Raw genomic sequence first — 23947 nt, 5'->3', positions numbered from 1 at the left:
GGCCCATAAGAAGTTAATGATAGGATTTAGAAATCCACTTCTCATGAGGATAAGATTGTGTCATTGAGTCATGGTGTCAGAGCAAGGTCATGCCAAGCCATGGTTAGATTACAAGAAATATTTGCAGTATTTCTTACTGTACAAGGCAATTGCCTCACTTGTTTATGTGCCATCCTATTTTCTGCCTTATTGAGTCTAGGTCCTAATACCATTTAACACCGTGTCACTGGATCACAGAGACAATGTCAAAAGCACTACTCGAAACTAAAGAAAGTTAAATCATCTCCTCGCTGACCAGCCCAAAGATTAGACAGGCACATTGCCTTCCCAAGCGAGAAACTATTTCACCAAGCTACGGAGTAAACTCAGCAGAGGTTTAACCACTATTCCTGTATAAATAGACAATGTTCACTGGTCTGTTAGCAAAACCACTTTATTTCAAGTACCATATTGTCATTTCTTCACCTTCAACCTCTACTGCAATGGTTATACACGGAGTTGAGATTCAAACTCTGCAAACCAGAGTCAAGCTTCACAGCAGAGCATAAGTTAAAAATACACTATTGAGAGCATTTACTGCAGCTGAAACATAAATTTAGGCTCATATTCAGAAACCTTTTATTTTCCTTTGTTACATATATGATCTAGGAAAATACGGGCATTGTTAGGAGTTAGTAACACCTCCTCCTTCTTTTAATGGTGGAAAGATACTTATTGCACCAAAACCAAAGGCCTCTGACATACAATTTAGTATTTATGTAATTTGTTTCTCTTATACATACTATTAGATTGCATCCATATACATTTATGCTATTCAAAAACAAGCGTTAATACAGATAGGCTGTATCTCACCTGTCCAGCTATATCATTAATGTACTAAAAAAATTAGTGTTTTAAAAGTTAAGCATTTTTCTTACTAGCAACAAAGCCTGAAAAATATAATAAAGCCATTAGTCACAGAGGTTACAGATTCTGGGAATGAAAAATACCACTGAAATATTGTCTCTATATGTATCTTGGTATTTTAGACTCAATTTCTAGCTCTTCAAAATTCACAATGTGCTGTATACAGAGTAATTAGAAGGATACATTATAAAATGTCACTGAAGTCAGTAAGTTTAATTAATTCCAGATTGTTGTTCCTCCTGTGGTATAGTTACTGCACATTTGAGCCCAATTCCACTGTCATGACAATTTTACAATTCTCCTAACTGTCTGATGGATTTAGCTCCAAATTACAGAGGTATAATTGGTGTAAAAATAAGACGGGCAACATTTTGATCACACTGGGACTTTGTCAGTGATCCCCAAGGCTGTCAGGATTTCCATATCCTTGCCTCCTCTGAATTCTTGCTTCACTGCTGCACAGCCACACAGAGTGCATCTAAACCAGCATACCCACAAACTTGAGATGACAACTAGGACCAAGTTCATGCTGACTGGACCACCTTCCTCGCTGGCTCTAGAGCAAAACAGTTTCCTTCTAGTGTACATAAATTTGTCTTTTTCCAGACACCTCAGCTTTCAAATAAACTCTCTGTCCTCATAAACTTTAGCCTGCCTGATTCTGTTAAACTTTATCATCCCATTTACATGTGTCACTCTGTGCTGTATCTTTTATCTGCAAAAAGTTGTGGTTTTTTTCTCATCTTTGACATGCTTTGCTATGAATGTGCATCAAGATGAGTCTACTGAAGAACATGCATTTTGCAGTGCTCTGCAAGGTACTGTAGAAAAACATTTCACCCTCCACTCTGTATCTATCTCCCCCATTTTCAGTACCTCTAGCCAAGGCAAGCACCAAGTTGAAAATTCTCTCAAGAAAATAACAAGTGACGTGTAGTATTCCTCAGGAGTTGATACTGGGACCTGCGCTGCTTAACATCTTTGTCAGCAACATGGACAATGGGATTGAGTGCACCCTCAGCAAGTTTGCCGACAACACCAAACTGTGTGGCGTGGTCAACATGCTGGAGGGAAGGGATGTCAACCAGAGAGAGAGGTGGGCCTGTGCAAATCTCACAAAATTCAACAAGGCCAAGTGCAAGTGCGTGCAAGTCCTGCACGTGGGTCGGGGCAATCCCAAGTACAAATACAGGTTGGGCAGAGAATGGATCGAGAGCAGCCCTGAGGAGAAGGAGTTGGGGGTGTTGGTTGATGAGAAGCTCAACACAAGCCGGCAACATGCACTTGCAGCCCAGAGAGCCAACTGCGTCCTGGGCTGCATCAAAAGCAGTGTGTCCAGCAGATCGAGGGAGGTGATTCTGCCCCTCTACTCTGGTCTTGTGAGACCCCACCTGGAGTGCTGTGTCCAGCTCTGGAGCCCTAAGCACAGGAAAGACGTGGACCTGCTGGAGCACATCCAGAGGAGGGCCACAAAGATGATCAGAAGGCTGAAGCACCTCTCCTATATGGACAGGCTGAGAGAGTTGGGGTTGTTCAGCCTGGAGAAGAGAAGGCTCCGGGGAGACCTTATAGCAGCCTTCCAGTACCTAAAGGGGGCCTACAAGAAAGATGGGGAGGGGCTCTTGATCAGGGAGTGGAGCAATAGGACAAAGGGTAACGGTTTTAAACTGAAGGAGAGTAGATTTAGATGGGATATCAGGAAGAAATTCTTTACTGTGAGGGTGGTGAGGCACTGGAGCAGGTGAGTGCCCCATCCCTGGAAGTGTTCAAGGCCAGGCTGGATGGGGCTTTGAGCAACCTGGTCTGGTGGGAGGTGTCCCTGCCCATGGCAGGGGGGTTGGAACTAGGTGAGCTTTAAGGCCCCTTCCAACTCTAACCATTCTATGATTCTAGAAAAAGAAGAATCAGGCCTTACACAGACAGTAGCTGAACGCTTTCTGGCAGCTATCGTTCCGTGTATAATAAAAATTAAAGTCAAGAAAATGAGAGTCAGAACTAGTGGCAATAACATCTGTTTTCTTAAATCCAAGTCTTCAGAGAATACCAAAAAAAAAGCATACATGTTAAAATTTAGAATTCGGATAATACATTTCTAATAATTTCAAGGTAACTCAGCAAAGGCCTGACCCAAAGCTCTCCCAGACCAACAGGAGTTATTTCACAGGTGTTTAGCTTAGCCTTAATGTCTGAAAGGAAAGCACACAGCATTTCTCACCAAAAAGAAGAGTTTCAAGGAAATACCTAAAACACCCGTGGGAAAACTATTCCCACCCAGCAGGTAAACACATCCAGGTTTTCTGGATTAGTGTAAATGTGTGTGCCTGTTATAAGGACACTGAAATCCTCTATCCAGGATAAGGACAAATCTAGGCCGAGCAGCAGCTTGCAGCTGGTTTGGGCTGTACTTTATGTAATAAAAAAATACCTTGCAGACACTACCACCCGCCCTCGGAAGCTAAGCTTAGGTATGTAGATGGCAGGCCACCAGCAGGCAGGAGGGCAGCAGTGAGGGAAGCGTCCTGGCAGTCCATTTTGTAGATATCACTGGTCCCTTGGAGCCACCACTGACTGCTGCCTCGGCACCGCCGTAAAGACTCCTCTACTGCTGGGGCGGGAAGAGATATGAAAGAGAGCATTGAACCAGTCATTACGGGACGGTGGCACCCTTCAGAAGATGATGGGTGTTAATCACACTGATTTTGCTAAATTGAATCCTCCTAAAGCACCTGTTTTTTCATCTCCTGTTGTTAGATCTGGAAGCTGTAGGCTTACTTTCTTCAGCCAGACTGCTGCAGAGTTTTTATTCAGTGTTAATCAATTGCATCAAAAGCCAAAAGGAGTGCTAATAGAAAGCACCCCAGCATTTGCCATCATTCAAAATTGGTGTGTGTGGGCACATACAGACTCATACACATAAGTATAAATGTATCTATTAGATACTATTATAGATCCATTAATATCCAGACTGTATAGAATTAGGAACAAGGGCAAAGTACTGTTTCATTCAAGAAATAAGGATTACCATTGCTTTAAAATATTTTGGTTTATATTTTATTTCTTTTTTTTTTAAATTTGCGGTTAATTGTCCTGTTAGAGAAGTCTTTTTTGTTCTAATTTTTAAACTATAAACAAAGCAACTATGAGATTAGCATATGATGCATGCCATTTACATTAGTTAGTAAAGGGATTTTCAAAATAGTCCACCAACACTTAGGAGATGTTGCCTTTGACCCGAATGGAAGAGAGTTATACCAACACAGCAATTCTGAAATCTAATGAATTGCAAAACATCATTTAAGCATTGAAATAAATATTTATTCAAATCCTGTATATTTATTAAATATTATATTTAAATTAAATAACTGAATATGACATATTTATAACTATTTAAACAGCAAATTATTATTTATTTCAGAGTAGAAGAGTCTACCCACAGTATATTTGTCTAATAAGGTTTGTTCCTTCACAAAAGTGGAACCAAGTCATATGCAAACTGTTGCAAAAAGAATGAAATCAAAGTGTGATAACTGGAATATAATTATTCTTTTCATCATCATTCACCATTCCAGTTGCACACATCAGAAAGGTCAGAAACTAATGATTTATGTTTACAGTATATATTTAAGTGTTTTGCTATTCTAAGGTCTTTAATTAATGGAACTTAGATGGTTTTAAAAAAAAGGAAAAAAACACCTTTCACTGTACAGTCTCCCAAGAACTTGCCATGTCATAAAGACAAGTACCTGAAAAATGCATGTCCTTACTATCAGGCACTGAGCAGAGAACATTCTTGGGGTCAGTAATTTTACCAAAGTCAAAGGAGAATATAGTGTTCATCACTCTTACAGAGAACCATATTGTGACAGATACACTTGAATATACAACTGCGCCTGAAAAGAACTGCAAGAAAAGTGATTTTCAATCTGTAAATCTTAGCACAGTGGCAGTAAACACAATGCAAAACATAAACAGGCAGCGCGAGAGAAATAACTGATTTTGAGATTTCTTTTTTAATCTACATCTGCTGTTTATCAATAGGAATAGAAATTGTTACTTTCTGTGTCTCAAAAACTGGACTGTGCGTTGTCTGAAGAACACAATTTTTTGGTTTCAGAACAGTAAATGCACAGTTGAATATTTATCCAGTCCAAATCAATTAATAGCATGCTAGCTTGGTATAACAATACTAGGTATTAGCAATATCACATCATAGAACATACTATCTTTTAAAGAGTTTGAACCACTACTTTTCTTCTTTACTATAAGAGTCATAAGGATGCGTTTAGTGAAACTATTTCTCATGATAAAACTGAGGAGACGCATCAGGAAGATTTATAATTTAAAAAATTTCGGCACATCAGTTACTAAAAAATATACTCTCCCATTAGTTCTGGATTATATTTTCCCAAAAGATCCATACACACAAAAAACAATCCTCAAATATTCTCTTCCTAGAAGATACATCTCATTTATTTAACGCCAAAGAGAAATATCAATATTTACACTACTGTTTGAATCAAAGACCAAATTAGATTGTTCAACCTGATGCATGAGTCTGATTTGGTACTTCTGCACTTAGTAGGAGATGGTCTAAGCCTAAGAGCTATACGTACAAGGAAATAATTTAGCAGAATAAGAGAATATTAATTGTGCATAAAAGTAGGTAAGAATCACAACTCGTTAACAATTTGAATTGAAACATAAAAAAAACATCTTGGGATGGGACCAATCAATTCATCTGAAGGACTCTGCCTGCCTGCTTCAGGAATGAACATAATTTTTGTCAAATCATTTTATAAAATCTATTTATACATTTGCCTCTCAGCTTCCTGTGGTAATGCACGTCCTCATAAACTTTAAGATGTGTGCTTTCTTTCTATAGATTTAAGGCAACTTACTTGAATTCTGCATATAAAAATGAAAGAAGTGTTTGGTTACAAAACTGAAGTTAGACACACTTTTTTAAAGATCCCTGTTCTATTTTTTTTTTTTAATCTCCAGTTTAAATCTTTGACTGGCACTAAGGTGTGGGCTGTCTACCCACCCAGGACGCACAGGTGTGACTGTTTTATAATGTGCGTTACAAAACGAAAAGCTCAGGTAAACAGAACTACATACAGTGAGAATTTCAGGCACTTAGAGTGAGGAATCCTACAGAGACGAGTAAGCGAATCCAGAATTGTGACGCAAAAAACCCTTTTCTCATTTCCACACTGGATCATTCTCCATGCTCTCCAAAACCCATGCTTGACAGTTTGATTGATTCAGAGGCTTCATGTTGAGTAATGTTCCATGTGAGTGGTTCACTGGATCAGGGTATTGCACTCAAGCTTGTGGGCACCTTTCCTACTGACCAAGTGCACTGCAGCACTTCAGATATGAACCATTTCAGGTGCTCGTGCACCCTATCAGGTCAGGCACCCACAGTACACATCTATCTTGTTTAAAACAAACTCATCAAGGTAGAGATACACTAACTAATCAGTCCATTCCTCAAGCCAAAAAAATCCGTGACCCCAGCGAGGAGCGTTCAACGGCAGAATCAGTACCTGTCGTATTAGCTTGTAGGTTGATACATGCTGCTTAAGAAGCCTCTGAACCTTTTGTGAGATCCATTTTAAACCGAGTCAGTCTCTTGCTTCTCCGCCTCTTTGGTGTCTCAGCAGACTGAACCACTGGAGCACGAATCATCAACTTTATAGAAACTTGGTGTGACATTTTAGCTCCTAAAATTCAGTTACATTTAATGTAGACTGGGAAAGGTTTAAGTATCTTTAAAACTTTGAAAGTCTAATAGGAACAGCTGTGAAACGTATTCTGTTATGTAAAATAGCAGTTGCATGTGGCTACACGGAGTTACTCCTCCGTTCATGTCAAAGAGATTCTCATGAGAATTACACTAGCAATATATTTCCCCTGTAACTGAATAAACAAATGGGTTAAATGACAGAGAAAGGTTCCCTGTCTGTGTTGCCTGTTTTCCCTACTGTAGGTCAGTGAGCATCATGATTTGGTGAAAAGGAGCGATTTTGTATTCGAGGATCAAGTCTTAATTAAATTAGTTACAGTTGGGGTTATTCTGTGACATTATCATGTACACTGGGAACCCAGCTGATACTGTCTGAAAGTATTGCTAATTGTAGAGCTGGTTTTGAATGAAAGCCAGGTCTTAGATTTTAAATGGTCACTAAAGAATGTGCTACTTGGTTAGAGTGATCTGGGTCTTTAAAATCCCTTTAAGGAGCACTTCTTAGCCTTTCTTGAAATGTATTTTTTGTTGTTCTACACTGATGACATCCTGACGTGTACTGTGATGGGGTAGCTGACAAGGAACAGGTTACTAATGTGGAATTTGTTATCATCTGCAAGTACTAATTTATTCTAATTAATAAAAGTATATATATAGAAAGAATAAGAAAAATCTTCCACTTGTAATAAACATTCGGACGGTGCATCCTTATGTTTTAGAACAGATGACCACTTTTGTATTTTCCAGAAGTCAGCTGCTCAGAAAAAAGTAACAACAAAATACCTGGTCCTGGCACTGAAACTAAGGCATTGATCTCTCTGTGGGAGATGTAGTTACAGCTACCTTAACTCTTCTGAATCCTCTTCAGTTGTAAAGTAAAACAGTGCAGCACAAACCTCCAGGGTCCGACAGGAGCAAGCAGGGATTGACAGGGATAGGGAACAGAAACCACATGGCCACATTCACATTATATCACATCACACAAGGGTCTAACTGCAGTGGTTGGGATCAATCTGAGGCTAACACCCCGAAAGACTTTTCTGCTTAATTCACATGTGACATCACCCAGAGCAATTTGGTATTAAAGTACTAAAGGTTAAGTGATGAGAATACAGCATTTTGTGTGGAGTTCTAATATCAGAAAATAAGAGGGAAGATAAGCCATGCAGCAGTGATCTTAGTCAACAGGAATGAAAGCCATATTTCCTGGCAGAACTTGCTACATCCTTTCTGAAAAGACTAGGAAAAGCTGTTTAACAAAGATCCAAGAAATATCAGTACATATCTAACATATTTATTTTTAATAATTCTTATCTAAGAAGGATGTTGTATATTAACTTGCAGGTGAAATATGGAACTTAGGACACATAATTTGCTTTAGATAATTTTCCAGGAAATAGATTCTTTCTTTTCTCACTGGTTTTGTTTGGGTTTGGTTTGTTGGGTTTTTTTAATAAAAAGATGGTAAATGGCATCTTCCAAATATATTCTAAATACAAACCTACAAAGTGAGACCTTCCTTATCTGGCACCTTGAACTGAAGTCTCGAAAGATATGAACAACCCTTATTCACCTCAAAATGGTGTTGATACTGAAATAATTTTTACAATTACATTTCAAAACCAGCAGTACACGATTTTACTTCTGATTTCTTATCCAAGCAGTATGTTCTCAATTGTTTGTTGTAAATTGTTTCTGTAGATGGCATTGCCAGTGTCTTGGAACCGACCACTAAAACCTCCACTTCACCAAACCACACAAAACACGGCTACAGTATCTTCCAATTACAAACTCTGAAGGACAAAGAAAAAAAGTAAAATATTCAAAATAATATTCAAATAAGTAAGAAAAGGACAGCATACTATTTCTCTGAAGCTGTATCTTACCGCTTAAACAGAGAGGTGGACAACCCTTGATTTCACCTTCTTTTACTCAGCCTCTTACGGTCTCAGACATACAGCTACTGAAGTTCTAGGTGCGACTGTCCTGTTACCGGCACTTTGGAGAGTGGTCTGGTCACTTGAATGGTCATTTCACGGGAAAATGAAACATTTCTGGGAAACTTTACTGGCTGCAAAGTGGAGCAGCACAGTTTAAACAGCTATAGCAAATAACTGCATTCGATGTGTATTTATTCTACTTGGGTGTGGGGGAACTAAAAGCACACACAGGGACATGTATTACTGCTCTCCACAGTTACGCAAACTTGCTAATATCAAATCAAGAGGTAAGGTAAAGGAAATATTTAGAAGTGTAATTTTTGGATATCTAACGAAAGCATCAGCTTGAAAAAATAATTTCCTTTTCTTAATTGCCTAGTTCACTTCAGTAGACAACATCAGGGATGCCAATACCACAATTTTATGTGTTAGCAATTTGATTCACTGAATGCCTATCAATACTCAAAGCAAATAAAGGAAGTCTTATGACTTAGGATCAGCATCAGTATTTCCTGGAATAGAGATAGTTAAAGGGCTAGTCATATTATATTGGTTAAGTCTGTCCAGACCTTTGCGTATACAGAGCAGCATTACAGGCTTTGTTCCTAAAGTGGAGGCTCTGTTTCAAAATTCTGGAGAAAAATGCTGTTCTGACTGCACTGATCTCTGAAAATCCATCATTTCAAATCTCCATATGCTCCAACATCCTGCATTAGAGCACCAGAAAGACCAAGAGCCTTGCCAAGAACTTCAGGTCAAATTTTGTGGAAGTCCATGTAGCCTTTGCTATGAATTCCCAGAATTAAATAGAAAGTGAAAGCTACCTGAAAAGTTGCGCATGTACTGAAAGCAAGAAGCATTTAATGTGTTGGAAATGAAGGAACTGTTTGACGTGAAATATTGGGAAAGTAAATTCCTATTAAAAAAAAAAAGAAGCCATCATCGCACTGTAGCAGAAACACAGCAGTTTAATCTTTGACTGAAAATAACTTTTAGCACTGACAGCTTGATATCTGTCTGTATGGCTCAGTTTTCTGGCATGTCAAACTTTGCCAGCAGAAGTGTTTGTTTGGAAGGACAGAAAAACAATCCTAGGATGCTTTTCATGTTTCTATTCTTTGTTACCAAATCAAAATCATGGCCATCGATGTCAACAGAAAACTGGCTCCCAAACATTAGCTCGTTCCAGACCAGTTCTTTTCAAAGTTTGTTTACAGGGTTTTGTACCAGAAGATGAAACTGAGACATGTACTTTCTTCCCTTTTTCCTCCCTCATAGCCTAGAGCTTAACACAGTCACCAAAAAAACAACTCTGAGTTCTTATTTTGTCTGATTTTTAAAAATGGAATTGAACTTAAATCTTCTACATTCAGGATGAATCCCCTAAACTTTAAATATTTGCTGGAGCTTTCTCTCTCCTGTTGAAGCTGTTTTGTCTGGTATAAGCAATGAGTTCTTCTCTAGAGGAGAGCCTTAAATGTGAACCTCACCTTGAAGAGGCATGCCCTAGCAGCACTTTCTGATCCTCATTAAGTTCTTTTGAAGTGTTTCTAATAGGTACAAATATTTTTGTTATGTCTCAGTGCAGTAGCTGTTCTACTACCGCTTCTTTGCTACAGAGATAATATTTTTCACACTTTCCTTTTTTCACATCTTTGTTTCCTCTACCAACCTACTCTGGCCTTAAAATTGTTGTTCCAATTATCCTAATTCAAACTGTTGCCTCAAAGGTAATTTTCCTATTCTTCCATCGCCTTACTTTTATGTGCTGCATCAGGTGCCAATTAGTTCTCTTTTTTCAAAACTATTTCTAGTCTTTATTCTAAATCTCCACATTCTGAGGTTTCACCTTTTAAGATATAAGCCGTAGCATTGACAAAATGCTATGAAGCAGCACGTCAAGCCTGGAGCACTAGTGTGCACACAAGATATATAGTGTTGCAAAGTGCATAAATTATTTTAAATCAAATGAAGAGTGATACAGTCTAAAAAGGTTAAGAAGCTCTCCTCTAACAGACTTCTTTCTGATAGTGATAATAGCTTTAATTGCTTAGTGCCTTCCTGTGCGATTGCTTACATATGGAATTCTTTGGTAGTGTAGCTGCCATATTAATGAATAATGAAATGAACTACCTGAATTAAAAAACAGTAGCAGTTTTGCTTCTCTGTCTGAACTTTCCTCCTTCCAACTGCAGTCCTGCAGTGCAGTTTACCAATAAACTGATTTATCATGTTTGCATCTGTTCCACCAGTCTATCACACATCAGTCATGCCAACTCTTTCTTTCTGCTTTTAAAGCTTCTCCAAGATCGCGTTGATAACCTACAGAGTGAGCAACATGGCAGAAACTTTCCACTTGTAAGTCCCTACTGTTTCTAGATCACTGTTCCCTGCCACCCTTTCCATGCAGATCGGGTCCAAAGGAGGTAACCTAGTAAAAATGACTAATATTTAGTGCTAACAATATGGGTCTGCAAAACGTAACAGCTTTTCCTTTCCAGATATTAAAACTGCGAATGGGCTTTCACAATGTGTTTCTAGCAGTAGCGATAGTGATCAGATGATGGATAACTTTACAGCTGCACTCAATGATTTTAAAGGTCTTTTCCAACCTAAATGATTCTGTGATTCTATGAAAAGAAACCCATCTTACATTCTACAATGTCTTTCTCAGAAACTGCCTTTTCATTTCCCAATAGTTGACTATTTGCTTTAGTTATTACATAACACTTTTAAAATAAAAGTGAGCATAAATATTTTGACATTTTATATATGCACAGAATTTTCATTTGGAAAACATGATTCTTTTAATCTCAAACAGACAAGGGAAAGCCTTTTCAAGCTGGCACTTTCCCCTTCCAATCTGTTACAAGGCAGCCTCAGATAACCACACACAGTCTTGTTATAAACACCATCTTGCTATGCAACTTAAAGTGTCTGTCAGAAAGTCAAGTTTTTTGTTGCTTTTTTATAAATGAGTTAAACTAGTACACTCTTCTGATAACAGATGACTCTCCTTATACATCACCCTGCAAATTCACACATACATTTCTGAATGAAAGAGCCGCAACTAAACGTTCTTTTTGCTTGTATCCACCACAGGACTATGGTTTTATAGACCACCTAATAATCAGAGACGACAAAAAAAAAGGGGGGGCCCTCTTTGTCTAAATCGTTACTTTGTTTCTCTCCCCTGGCTTTCTGTTTCCCTCCCAGCACTACCATCACCATCAGAAACGACATATTCCGCATTACTAAACAGCAAGAGCCATAGGGCTTTTCACTTCTAATTTCACGCCATAATAAAATGCAGTGGTTGTTTCACTGGGGGACCTGAAAAGCCTTCCTTTGTGAGGCTTGTCTGACGGTCAGGTTAAGTATCACACTCTGGCAGCAGGCATCTGTGCGTGCCCCTTCATGCAGTTATGGCAAGGGGGGAGGAAACAGAACTGAAAAATGAAAAGGAGTTTGTCTTGAAAAAAATATTCATCCCCTACTCTGAAGCAAGCCATTTACGTTCTATTGCTTGGCCCAAATATTTTTAAATATATCTGCTGTCTGCCTCATCGATAAACCAATCGATCTAATAATAGCAAGTCTAGAAAGTTTTCAGTGTCCTCAGAGTTACACTTGTTGCCTTAATGGAAAAATCTATTGACCTGAAGTGGGCAGATGATACAAATTTGCGTAGGTGAGAGGAAGGGAAAAGAAAAGGATCTGAAGAAATAAATCTGCATTTTTATTAATTTCAGAGTAAACAAATTCACAAAAAAAACCCCAGCGATGGTGATCAGCAATAACAAATAAATATGGTGTTTCTAAAAAGTACCAGCATCATATGTAAAAGAAACATTGCTTCGTTCTATAATAGAAGTTAAAATTGTGTTAATCCCAAGTACAACAGGAACAAAATCCCAAAATGTAACAGGAAACTCTGTTCTAAACTTAGTTTTAAATATATTCCCACTACACAAAGAATGTTTTTCTGTCCCATGTTTAGAAACCCTATTGTATCCATTGAATCTTTTGTAAAAAGAGATAATGTGATTCCTTTTCACAATAATATCTTCGTGTCTCTTAACATAGTCTACTGAAACACCAAAATGCGTAAACCTTTATCAGTTTACATGACAATTCATAGAATAAACACAGCTGGATAATAATGTAAAAGTTAGATAGTTTCACATTTTATTTGAAAAAAAAAAAAAAGAAAGATTGTGATTTAAATAATACAATGTCTGAATACCGTAGAAAATCAAAAGTAAACTAAAATAGCTATCTTGTTTCAAAGGAATTTCTGTCAAAAGTTATTAAATAAATGCCTTCCCTCCTATTATTTTTCAGTGCATGCTACACATAGGCAAGAAAGCACTTAGACGCTAAATTTCTTGATAAATCTAATTGTTGTATTTTTTAGGTTATGGTTACGTGATGGGCATAAGCAAATCTAAATCTACAATGCTACCAGAAGAGGAGCAGTCCCGTACTGGGACTAGCACTCCTTTGGATGTAAATGTGCTGAAACAGGCACCTAGATGAAAAAGTGACCAATTTTAGCCAAGTAAACTTCCCCATTCAGCTCGCTCAGTAGCCTCATAAAAAGTAGCTGCCTGGGTCGGGGACGTGCACAAGAGGAAAGGAGAGAGGAGTGTGTAAGCACCTCTTTAATTGAGAGCCTGCTCTTACAGCAGCTTAAGCCAGTCATAAAACCACAGTCTAAAAAACAACTACTATCTCGTTTTCCCTCCAAGGCTGAGTAATAAAGGTTGACATTATGCTGTTGAGAAGGAAGTGGGACAAACTGGCAGCTGAGTTAATAAATAAATAGCCCTGATTAAACTATGATAGAATGTAATAAACTGTTAAATCAATCCTTGGCCTTGTGCTGGAAAAATCGAGCTGGATACGTTTTCCCTGGCAAGAGGTCTGGGCCAGTTCACTGGCCATTTCTTCTTCCAGGGCAGAAGGGAAGGCGATTCGGCTGTCCACACTGCGCCCCAGGAACACATTCTGCTTTCAGCGTTCATGAAAGCGGTAGTTCCCTCTGCAGCTCCAACAGGCATCATTGCATTACTTTACAGTGTAAATTTAGAAAGTTAATTGGGCAAGCAAAATTTTCTTTAAATATGAAATTTGGTTGGCAGATATTACTCCTACAAGGATTCTAGGATTGTCACCGAGTATGTAGCTTTTTTTTTTTTTTAACTTTAGCTTGGAAGCTGAGAATTTTGATTCATTATCGACTGATTTCTAACATTATTAAAACATATTGATCCTTCCCATCATGGACTACAATACAAAAAGCACAAGACTGATAGTAATATACGTCTAGTCATCCTAAAGTGACCTATTGTAGTGTGCAGATATTAAGACAATGAAATGGAATACAATTGTGATAAAGGTGATGCTATAGCAGAGCAAAAAATGTAAAGTGGAAATTTGGGATATGTAATGCTTCTAGTTTTCTGCCATTCATCTTAATGGGACTCTTGAGCAAGCTCTCAGAGGAATCAAAGAGAGTAAGATTACGGAAGCATGTTGGTATTAGGTCCCCAGAGAACAACTGTCTGAAAAGCAGCTCTTTGCACAGCACTCTGTATGCTGACAGATGAAATTAATAGCTTGCCTTTTTATGTAAATATATGCGAGGAAATGCACACTGGTTAATGAAGTATAGCCATAGGGTCAAACCAGAAGTCATAATTCTAGATTAAATCAGCACAGATTGCAGGTGCCCAGCAATCCCAGGAACTGACTCACTGTCATTGCTCAGAGGCATCCTAAATCTCATGGTAACGCATATCTAGATAAGGGTACTAGAATACTAATAAGAGTACTAGTTTGGATAGAAAGCATGTACCTTTGAGCTGCTCTGTAGTTACTGTCATTGTAAACTGCAAAACCTGACAATCCTGAAAAATCTTCACTGAGGGCCCTGGAGTTGGGGCAGCTCTAACTGGATGTCAATTTTTACCACTCATCTCAATACCAACAGGGTTAGGTTGGGCAGTAGTGGTATGATGGCAAGGTTGGAGGACTGTGTGCAAAAGGAAGAAAGAAAACAACGGCACTGGATGAGGGGAACAGAAAAGAGGGAGTGGGGAAAAACAGTCCTGCAAAGCTTTTCATGTGAAGTCATCTGTAAGGATCGCAGTACATCCTTGAGGGTATATTAATGTGTAATCAAATACTGCGGCTTTTCATTCAGTCAGGATGCTACCAAGTTTTCTGTTTTCTATATAGCTACCTGTTTCAATGAAATGTTTTAGGGATTTTATTTCAAGAGTTAAACTCTCCCTTGGAAACCAAACATCAGGAAAGAAAGTACATAAGGCAGCTCGACCTCTTCCCCTCCTCAGCTGGACAGGAGGAGAAAATTACAATGAAAGGCTCCTGAGTTGAGATAAGAACAGGGAGATCACTCACCAATTACCGTCACAGGTAAAACAGACTCAACTTGGGGAAATTAACATAATTTATTGCCAATCAAATCAGAGTACAGTAATGACAAAATAAAACCAAATCTTAAAACATCTTCCTCCCAGCCCTCCCTTCTTCCTATGCTCATCTTCATATCTGAATTCTCTACCTCCTCCCTCTGAGCAGCACAGTGGGACAGGCAATGGGGGTTGCGGTCAGCTCATCACATGTTGTCTCTGCCCCTCCTTCCTCCTCAGGGGGAGGACCCCTCACACTCTTCCCCTGCTCCAGCACGGAGTCCCTCCCATGGGAGACAGTCCTCCATGAACACCTCCAGAGTGGGTCCTTCCCATGGGCTGCATTTCTTCATGAACTGCTCTAGTGTGGGTCTTTTCCACAGGGTCCAGTCCTTCAGGAACAGACTGCTCCAGCATGGGTTCCCACGGGGTCACAAGTCCTGCCAGCAAACCTGCTCCAGCGTGAGGTCCTCTCTCCATGGGATCCTAGGTCCTGTAAGGAGCCTGCTCCAGCACAGTCTCACCATGGGGTCACAGCATCCTTTGGGCGCATCCACCTGCTCCAGCATGGGATCCTCCACAGGCTGCAGGTGAATATCTGCTCCACCATTAAACTCCATGGGCTGCAGGGGAACAGCCTGCCTCGCCATGGTCTTCACCACAGGCTGCAGGGGAATCTCTGCTCTGGAGCCTAGAGCAGCTCCTCCCCCCCTTTCTTTACTGACATTGGTGTCTGCAGAGTTGTTTCTCTCACATATTCTCACTCCTCTCTCCTGGCTGCTGTGGTGCAGCGTTTTTTTTCCCCCTTCTTAAATATGTTATCACAGAGGTGCTACCACCATCACTGATTGGCTCAGCCTTAGCCAGCAGTGGAACCACCTTGGAGCCAACTGGCACTGGCTTTGTTGGACATGGGGAAAGCTTCTGGCATCTTCTCACAGAAGTTACCCCTGTAACCCCCCCCACCTACCAAAACTTTGCCATGCAAACACAATACACGAGCCCTACTGTGGGATTCAGCTTCAGATATCTGGGCTGCATGTCTACATGCAAGACAGGGACCCAACTTCCCTTCAGCCGATGGAGATCTAGCCAATACAGTCAACGGCATGTGGAGAACCTCTCAGCCGTCCAAATACAGGTATCTCCTACAGGGTGAGATAAGTAGTTCTCTGGAGGTTATGGACTTTACTAACTGCATTCCTGTTGACAATGGAGGGAGCCTGGATACCTCCATGATGTGTAAATTGTATAGAATCCAAAATTCAGGTGTTTGAATTTCATGTTAAGTCCCACCACTGGTCAAAGTACTGTTAATTTACTTAGCATGATGGGATTGTTGTCTTAGGAAACCATTTCTTTCTCTGAACTGTAATATTCCAGAATATTCCTCAAAGTAGAATACTTCTGTAACAAGCACACATTTCTAATCTTGTGGCTGTATTATATTTCTTAAATGTAAGAACACTCAGTCATAAAATTAGATAGCAAAGTATTCATGAAGAGACTTCTGAACAAGACATAAGATATAATCTGGTTTGTTTTGCTGCCAGTCACATTTGTTACATGAGTTCAATCATTTTTACTCTCTCAACCCAATTTGAATTTATATAATTTTCAATTGCTGTAACATTTCAAATATGTTTAGACCTATGTATGAAACCACCAAGGCACTATTTGTTGCTTATTCAAACAAACTGTCTTAGTCATTTTATACTTTCCACAGTATTTCTTTGGGCAAGTAGCTAGAGACTAATATATAAGCACCTTAGGGTAACCATCCTATATTTGTCTGAACAAATGCACAGTTGATGCTGTATAATAAAAAAACAATTCTCTCTTTTCCCTAACCTCCACAAGACAGTTAGATAAAATTTTTCTACCACCATGTAAAATTGCCACTGCCCAGCGGCAAAAGTGCTAGCATACTGAAAGTGCTTACAGAATTACTTGTAACATAAAACAGACAGATAGTCTTTATTGTAAAGCCAGTTGTTACAAGTCAAATCACAAAAACTACCCTTTTTGGGGAACAGTGAAAAATTTTTTGAATAGTGTTTTTTTATACACAACAAAATGAATAATATTTCAGGATTTGACTATTAAAAATATCTTAATAATGTCTGGCTGTGAAGAAATATAATACCTCTCTCCTGCATTTTACAGTTGCTTAATAGAAAGGCTGTAAAAGCATCTGACAAATGAATTCTTCAAGTATCCTAAAATTTGCTTACACATTCATAAAGAAATGACCTGTTTTATGGTTTAACCTCAGTTACTCAGTATCATAGGACCAATTTTGTGCTTGAATTAACATATGCAATGCTCATTAAAATCAATAGGAGCCACCCAGGCAACCAAGGAGACAGAGTTTGGCCCAAAGTGCCAAAGCATCTTAAGAATAATTTATGTATTTGGCAAAAATTCTGGAACAACATTTAGGCCAAGCCACTTACATAAACAATCTTTCCATTCATATCCTTAAAAAAGGCAACAGTAACAACAGCTGTCACAGCTTGTTGTCCAAATACACCTTTCTCTTTTTAATTTTAACCTCTTAATCTGTACCTGCATTTTTAAGAAATTACTTTGAAATGATGTCTTTTTCAGTTCTTTTCTTCTATGAATACAATTTTCCTTCAGATGTTAAAAAGTAGCTTGAAAAGGATATTCTTCTAAATTGTGGCCATTACAGTTGATTTACTTACTTCTTCCTCAGTCCTTTTATGTGTCTTTTTCTTGTTCAGTATAAATACTAAAATCCTTTCCAGGCCTGAAGATGACCAACAGAGATGGTTATATGAAGGTGCTTTAGACATTAGAGCCTTTCCAGAAAAGGGGCATCACTGTAGGCAAAGATGGACTTATCTGTGTTAGAAAATTTATACTTCTTGAGTGTATTTCAGGCTCTACCTTGGTTACTAAGATTCACGGTATGTACAAAATCATTCTAGTTTAGATGAAGCTTACAGTATCATATACTGTGCTTTTAAAGATAGAGCCTATCACAGTTAACACAAATTATTCTGTGCCTGTAACAGCCCTTTTACGCCATCATAATTGCACCACTATAAGCATTTTGCTAGAGGACTATCAAAAAGCTCTACCTCTCCAATCTATACTGCCAAACTAGCTGCTGATATAGTTTTATATTCTTCTCCTCTCCTGGATCTGACAACAGCATAACTAAGGTGAGGTGTTAAGACAATTAACATATTTTTTAAAAGAGAAGAAGAATTCTAGCCAAAGATCATTATAACTCAGTTCTCGAAAAATGTCACTGTATCTCTTCAGGCACAAATCCAATCCAAGAAGTCAAAGGAAAAAAACATGCCGTCCCCATCTGTAATGCATTTTAGACTAATTTATTGCCACTAACTGTTCTCAAGTAACTGACTTGCTCTGCAAATACTATAAGCTAAAGCTTTCATTTAAGAGCTTTATTTTATTTGCTTCATGGATCGTTTTGGCACATTTTGCTATTTCCCACTGCAAAAGTACAGCTAAATTTCATATACTCTGAAAACCTCCATGTAATATCTCAGAAGAAAGAGAGAATACTCTGCAGTTTGTCATTTGCCACATTAATAATCCAAACTGCTCCGCTTACCCCCAAGAAGAACAATCACAACATTTGCTATATGAATCTCCAGAAGTTATTTCCTTCATGAAAGCATTTTACTGATTTTCCTAAATGACACACCATCTTACGGTCAGATTTGCCTTTAAAAAAGAAGTAGAAATGTAGCTTTAAAAGTATCGCTTTGACTACTACAACATAATATACAGTATAGAAGATAAGGACATTTGACGTTTGAAACAGTGACTTGAAAACATAAAGAAAGCAGAAGCAGACTAAACAGTGGCATCTACTTCCCAAATTTACATAAGGAACACTCCCATGAGTCCAAAATACTCACAGTCCTCTCACTATATGCTTGATGGTGTCTACATCCTAAAGCTTTTCAGGATGTTTTTTTGTTTTGTCCTCACACCCAGTTATGCCGGTTCCTTACAAAAGCTTTATTCAACTTTATGCAGATTACACACAAGACAAGACCCATTGTGGGCTTTACCTTCCAGTGCACTGCCCGCTTGTAGAGCCATTCAAACCAAGCACAAATCAAGTGATACAAAACAGAACAGTAGTGTTTTCCAACTCATTGGATCCAGTTTGGAAATTAGAGATGGTGTCTTTACAAAGCAATCGGTGAAGGTTAAGTGAGAGGCATACAAACGTATTAGTCAAGATGTAGTTGAGAAAAGGCATCCTCCCCCACTTCTATTAAGTAAAGTACTGCAAGTGAGAGGATACTCAAGCTGAATTGTGTTTTATAATAACGGAGAGCACTTTTGCAGAGATGAGCAGGTGAGGCTCCAAGAACAGCATAAACCAAATCAACTATAGGCAGACGACCTGGTTCTGCCCTCCCTCTCTGTCTGGGCTGCCCATTGTGTTTACTCTTTTGCACTTCAACTGAAAAAGTGAACACACTTTTAGGGTGTCAATCCTGAAAACTCTCCCTTTGCTCATCTCCTCCACCCCGAGAAGTTTTCAGCCGGACATGTGAGCTGACCTTGTTCACTGCAAAGTCAACATAAGGTAGTGGGAGAAAACAAGTAGCCGGCAGAAAGGAAGACTGCCTCTTGCCACGTCAACCGATATATAAAACAGCCTTATGGCCAGCCCACCCCAAAACATATTCTGTTTTGAAATTTTCCTTTTTCCTCATGCATTTACTAAACTGAGAAAACTTGGATTTTAAAGTGACCACCAAATAAACCTTTTTTTTTTCTTCTACTTCTGCATTTTAAGATGTGAACTGTTCCCATGATCCCAAAGAAAGGAGTATTGCATTCTAAATTAATAATGCCTTTTTTGCATGTTCAAGGTCTCATATATAGAGACATAAATTTGAGCGTCAGAAAACACACTCATAAAGAAGATCGTTATGTCAACGTGCTGCTCTATGGCTGGTCTAGTGACCAAATTCTCACGCTGAAATTAAAATTCCGTCATTAAATCATCTTTGATAGAGAAAATGTGCTACTAATTCAGGCAGAAAGCTTATACACTTTTAGGCTGGACAATAATATTTGCAATCATATTCTGACCTTCTTACTTCACTGTCAAACTGGCACAGGTGTTAAGAAGCCTTAAAGGAACAAGTTATGGGAGTTGAAGAATTTACCAGGTTGCAATTCTGGGCGCCCAGCTGCCTGCAGCAAGCATTCCCAGATCTCATACGGGGGTATGATACACAAGAGCATACTGCCTTTGTCTGTTCCCACTCTAGAATGTCTCACCTTCTAACCCAACTACACATTCTTTTCTCTGGATCTTCACAAGAGACTTGGGTGCACGCAGTTTTTTTGCAGTGTCTATTCTGGGGAAATTCTCCTTAAAAAAGCTCAGGGGCTTCTCAAGTGCTTCTCAGCAACATGAAGAATCCAGGCTGGAGGAGCGAGATAAGTATTTCTTACTTTTCCTGAAACTAGCATTTTGGTAGATAGTAAAAATGTAAATGAACAGATCTTTATCAAACCCTGAAAAGCTTAAAATGCAAAACATGAAGACATAATACTAGCTAAATTAATAATAATGAAAAATAATCAGAAGAAGGGGAAGGAATTGCATTCTGAAAATTCTGTCATAAGAAATAAGATTTGTAAAACTGAAAACAATAATCACAAGTAGCCAGTACAGCTTCAAAGTCAACTGAAATCAACGATACCTTTGCATTTACTTCAGCAGGCTTTCAATAGGACTGTAATTGCTTTAATTGAGTCTTGAAAGATAACCCGTGATCATATCATGTACATTATCATAATAGATAGTTGAAAACTCAGAATGTTAATCACAAAAGGCCTTTTTCCTCACTTGTTTACCATCTCTGTAGTTTGAATGAATGCATTTTTGTAAATATTTATTCAAGTTCGTATTTTTTTCACCATTATCTTCTAAACTAAGACTTTTACATTGTTCAAACAAATTTATGTATTTCTGTTTACTCAAGGTGTGAAACAGCTTGCCTTCCAAATAAAAGTTACAATTCTGTCCTACCATTTCCTTCCAGTGTAACTCATTTTTCATTTTATCAATGAAAAATTAGCAGGTTTTGTTTCCAAAGTTGAGCATGTTTTCAGTGCAATGTTAAAACGTGAAACATTTAAAACTTTGTTTACTGAACTTCATCAAATTTATAGAAGTAAACATTGCATGCAAATGTTTACATGTTGTTGTAAAAATGTCTATAAAGTGGTGATTTTATTAATCTGTCCTAGTAGTTGTTGCCTATCACTTTGAAGGAGCAGTAAAATTATTGTACAGGATTTCGCAGCAAAACTTGTCTCCTCAAGCTTTTCTACAAAACAGAAAACATTAATTTCTACACAACCTTGCAACTGTATCAGTTTCCTAGAGCTTTTTATCAGTTTCAAAAATATTGTGTCTAATTACTAACTTTGTTAAACTTGATAGTAACTTCATTTGCATGGCTCATAGGTGTTGCAGTCACGCATTTATAATAAAGAATTGTTCAAAGAAAATATGTGCAGCTCAAACTACAGTTCTTAATTGTTAAAGCAGATCCAAATTAGCATTCGCAACCTGCATCTCCCTAACAACAGGCTTTCAAGCTGAAAGCAATTTGTAATTCAAAAAGGATTTTGGTCAATAGATTCTGAGCATGCAAAACATGTTTGGCACTTAAGAATTCCAAGACCTGTTGAAAACTTATGAGTTTACATTTTCTTGTTTCCTGTTATTTTTCAGTGAAACATTATAAAATGGGTGTATGATTGGATAAAAATTGGAATTATTCCCAGACATTCAATTTAGACAAGGTTTATTGCTAATATCTGATGAAATCTTAATCTATATTTACAACAGCTCTTTACTTTGACTCCAAATGATGTAATGTCCTTATGGTTTAATAAACAGGAAAAGATGTTGAGAAAAATAATCTCTTTTGTAAATTTGAAACACATCAGCCGCCTCTTCAAAATGTTTGTCTGTGCATATGTATGGATTATAAGTATAGCTGCTGCAATATGTTTACTCTAATAACCCATGCAGAAAAAATCAGGCTGATTCATTGATTAATTATATAGTTAAGTTGTGTGCAACATCTAATACTGAATGCGCACAGATTACATCCAATTACATTTTTATGAGAATTTATGGTACATAACAAGTCATGAGATTTAAAAAAAATAAACAGTACTTTCCTGTTACAAAAATAGAAAAGCACATACACAACAGTTTATATTTTCCCGTATTTGGTTGTCTTTGGAAGTCTGAAATGCGTACACATGATATGATGGAAGTAATAAATGGTATTAGTATTTCTGCACTGCACCGCACTTTTATTTATAAGAGTGCTGAAGAAACTTCTGAAATAGTTTTCCCATAATTTAAAATGTGATTTCCCCTATGCGGTCTGTTCATGACTTGGGCAATATATGCCTTCCTTTTATTTGCACTGGAGAAGAGGAACGGAGAAGAACAAAATAATAGACTTCTCAAACCTATTACACAGAAGAGTTGCTCACCATTTTGGCCATCACTTTAAGTCTTCTCTCCCTCCCCTCTTCCCCTCAAGCCTACCCCTCTAGCTTGATGCCCTCATCTGACATACCTCCACACCTATCAACTTCTGCAGCTGTATCTGGCCAGTTGGAAGGGCTTGCTAACAAGATTTATGTGGTGAAGGGAATGTAACATTTTAAGGCAACAGAACCATGCTGCAACAAGGAAAATGTATGCCTATATACAGACATGATTATGTCTACAAAGACACTCTGTATTCTTAGAGAAGAGCACTGATTCCAAATGGGGAACAAGACTCCAGAAAATTGGAGGAAGACCACCTCCTGCACAGCTCCCAGATAAAGTACTTTGCCCTGAAGAGTAGAAGTGTTCCAAATAAGTTCCTGATCACGTTGAAACAGATTCAAGTATTATCTCAGGCATGAGAACAAATAAATGTAACATCCTAGTCCGCTGGGGATTTAGGACAAAGCAAGAACTTCTCCCTGAAACCTTAAAGCTGTAACTATACTTTTTTTGTGCATCAGGGGGCACTCAGGTTTCATCTGTGTTTTTATTTCGTATTTGTCATCTTGCATATTTTTGTTAGATAGGCCACCAGTGGTGTGATAATTCAGCCTGTTGAGTGAAAAAACATGGGAAATCATGTAAAGGAATTCTGAAGTCCATTTTAGTAAAAATTCTCTGAGATTGAAACAACATTTATATCAATTTCACTTCTTACTTTCTGAGCCACACAATATGTTCTGCACATTGTCATGATTTTAGGAGACATGCCATCTAGGAAAAAGCAAGACCCACAGATCAAAGACTTGGCTGACAACTTTGTAGATTATTTCATTATGTAACCATGCTTCCACCCTACCCCCAAAAACAAAAGAGCTGCTACAGATGACTTCTGATAGCAACTTTTTCCTCGTTGTAGTTTTAAGACACACTAGAACGATTGACAGCTTACAGAATGTCCAGCCAGACATGTATTTCTTTCAAATAAAATTACAAGTATGATCATTATGGGTTTATCCAAATGCTTCGTCCATCCCCATGCCCCACACATATAAAAAAGTTAGCTGTGATTGTTTCCCACACACAGCTGATATATTAGATGCTTCGGTACGAAATTATTCAATCAGAACATGAAACTAAATTTGTCTCAGACTCACCCTTACATATGGTGAGGTCTCTTACATATGATTTAAATAAGAAAATTAAAGTCAGTTTTTTACTGAAGCTGAAAAAATACAGAAATGATACAGAAAGAGCATACAGAATGATACAGAAGAGCAACATAAAAGAGTAGAAAAGTTTTACTGTCACAGTATAAGAGAAGGTAAAGCATTTGATTTCCTATGAACCAGATTAT

The 23947-nt window shown here is 38.2% G+C and overlaps 1 protein-coding gene across 1 annotated transcript in view; it reads right to left on the bottom strand.

The window, feature by feature from the left end:
• The window catches only part of ANOS1 (anosmin 1), a 148091-nt gene that overhangs the window by 61453 nt on the left and 62691 nt on the right, over positions 1 to 23947 (bottom strand). The gene's annotated exons all lie outside the window — the stretch shown is intronic.

This window comes from Larus michahellis, chromosome 1 (genome assembly GCF_964199755.1).
Source record: "Larus michahellis chromosome 1, bLarMic1.1, whole genome shotgun sequence".
Taxonomy (NCBI): domain Eukaryota; kingdom Metazoa; phylum Chordata; class Aves; order Charadriiformes; family Laridae; genus Larus; species Larus michahellis.
The sequence above is the reverse complement of the archived record's forward strand: the minus strand, read 5'-3'. Positions and strand labels throughout refer to the sequence as shown.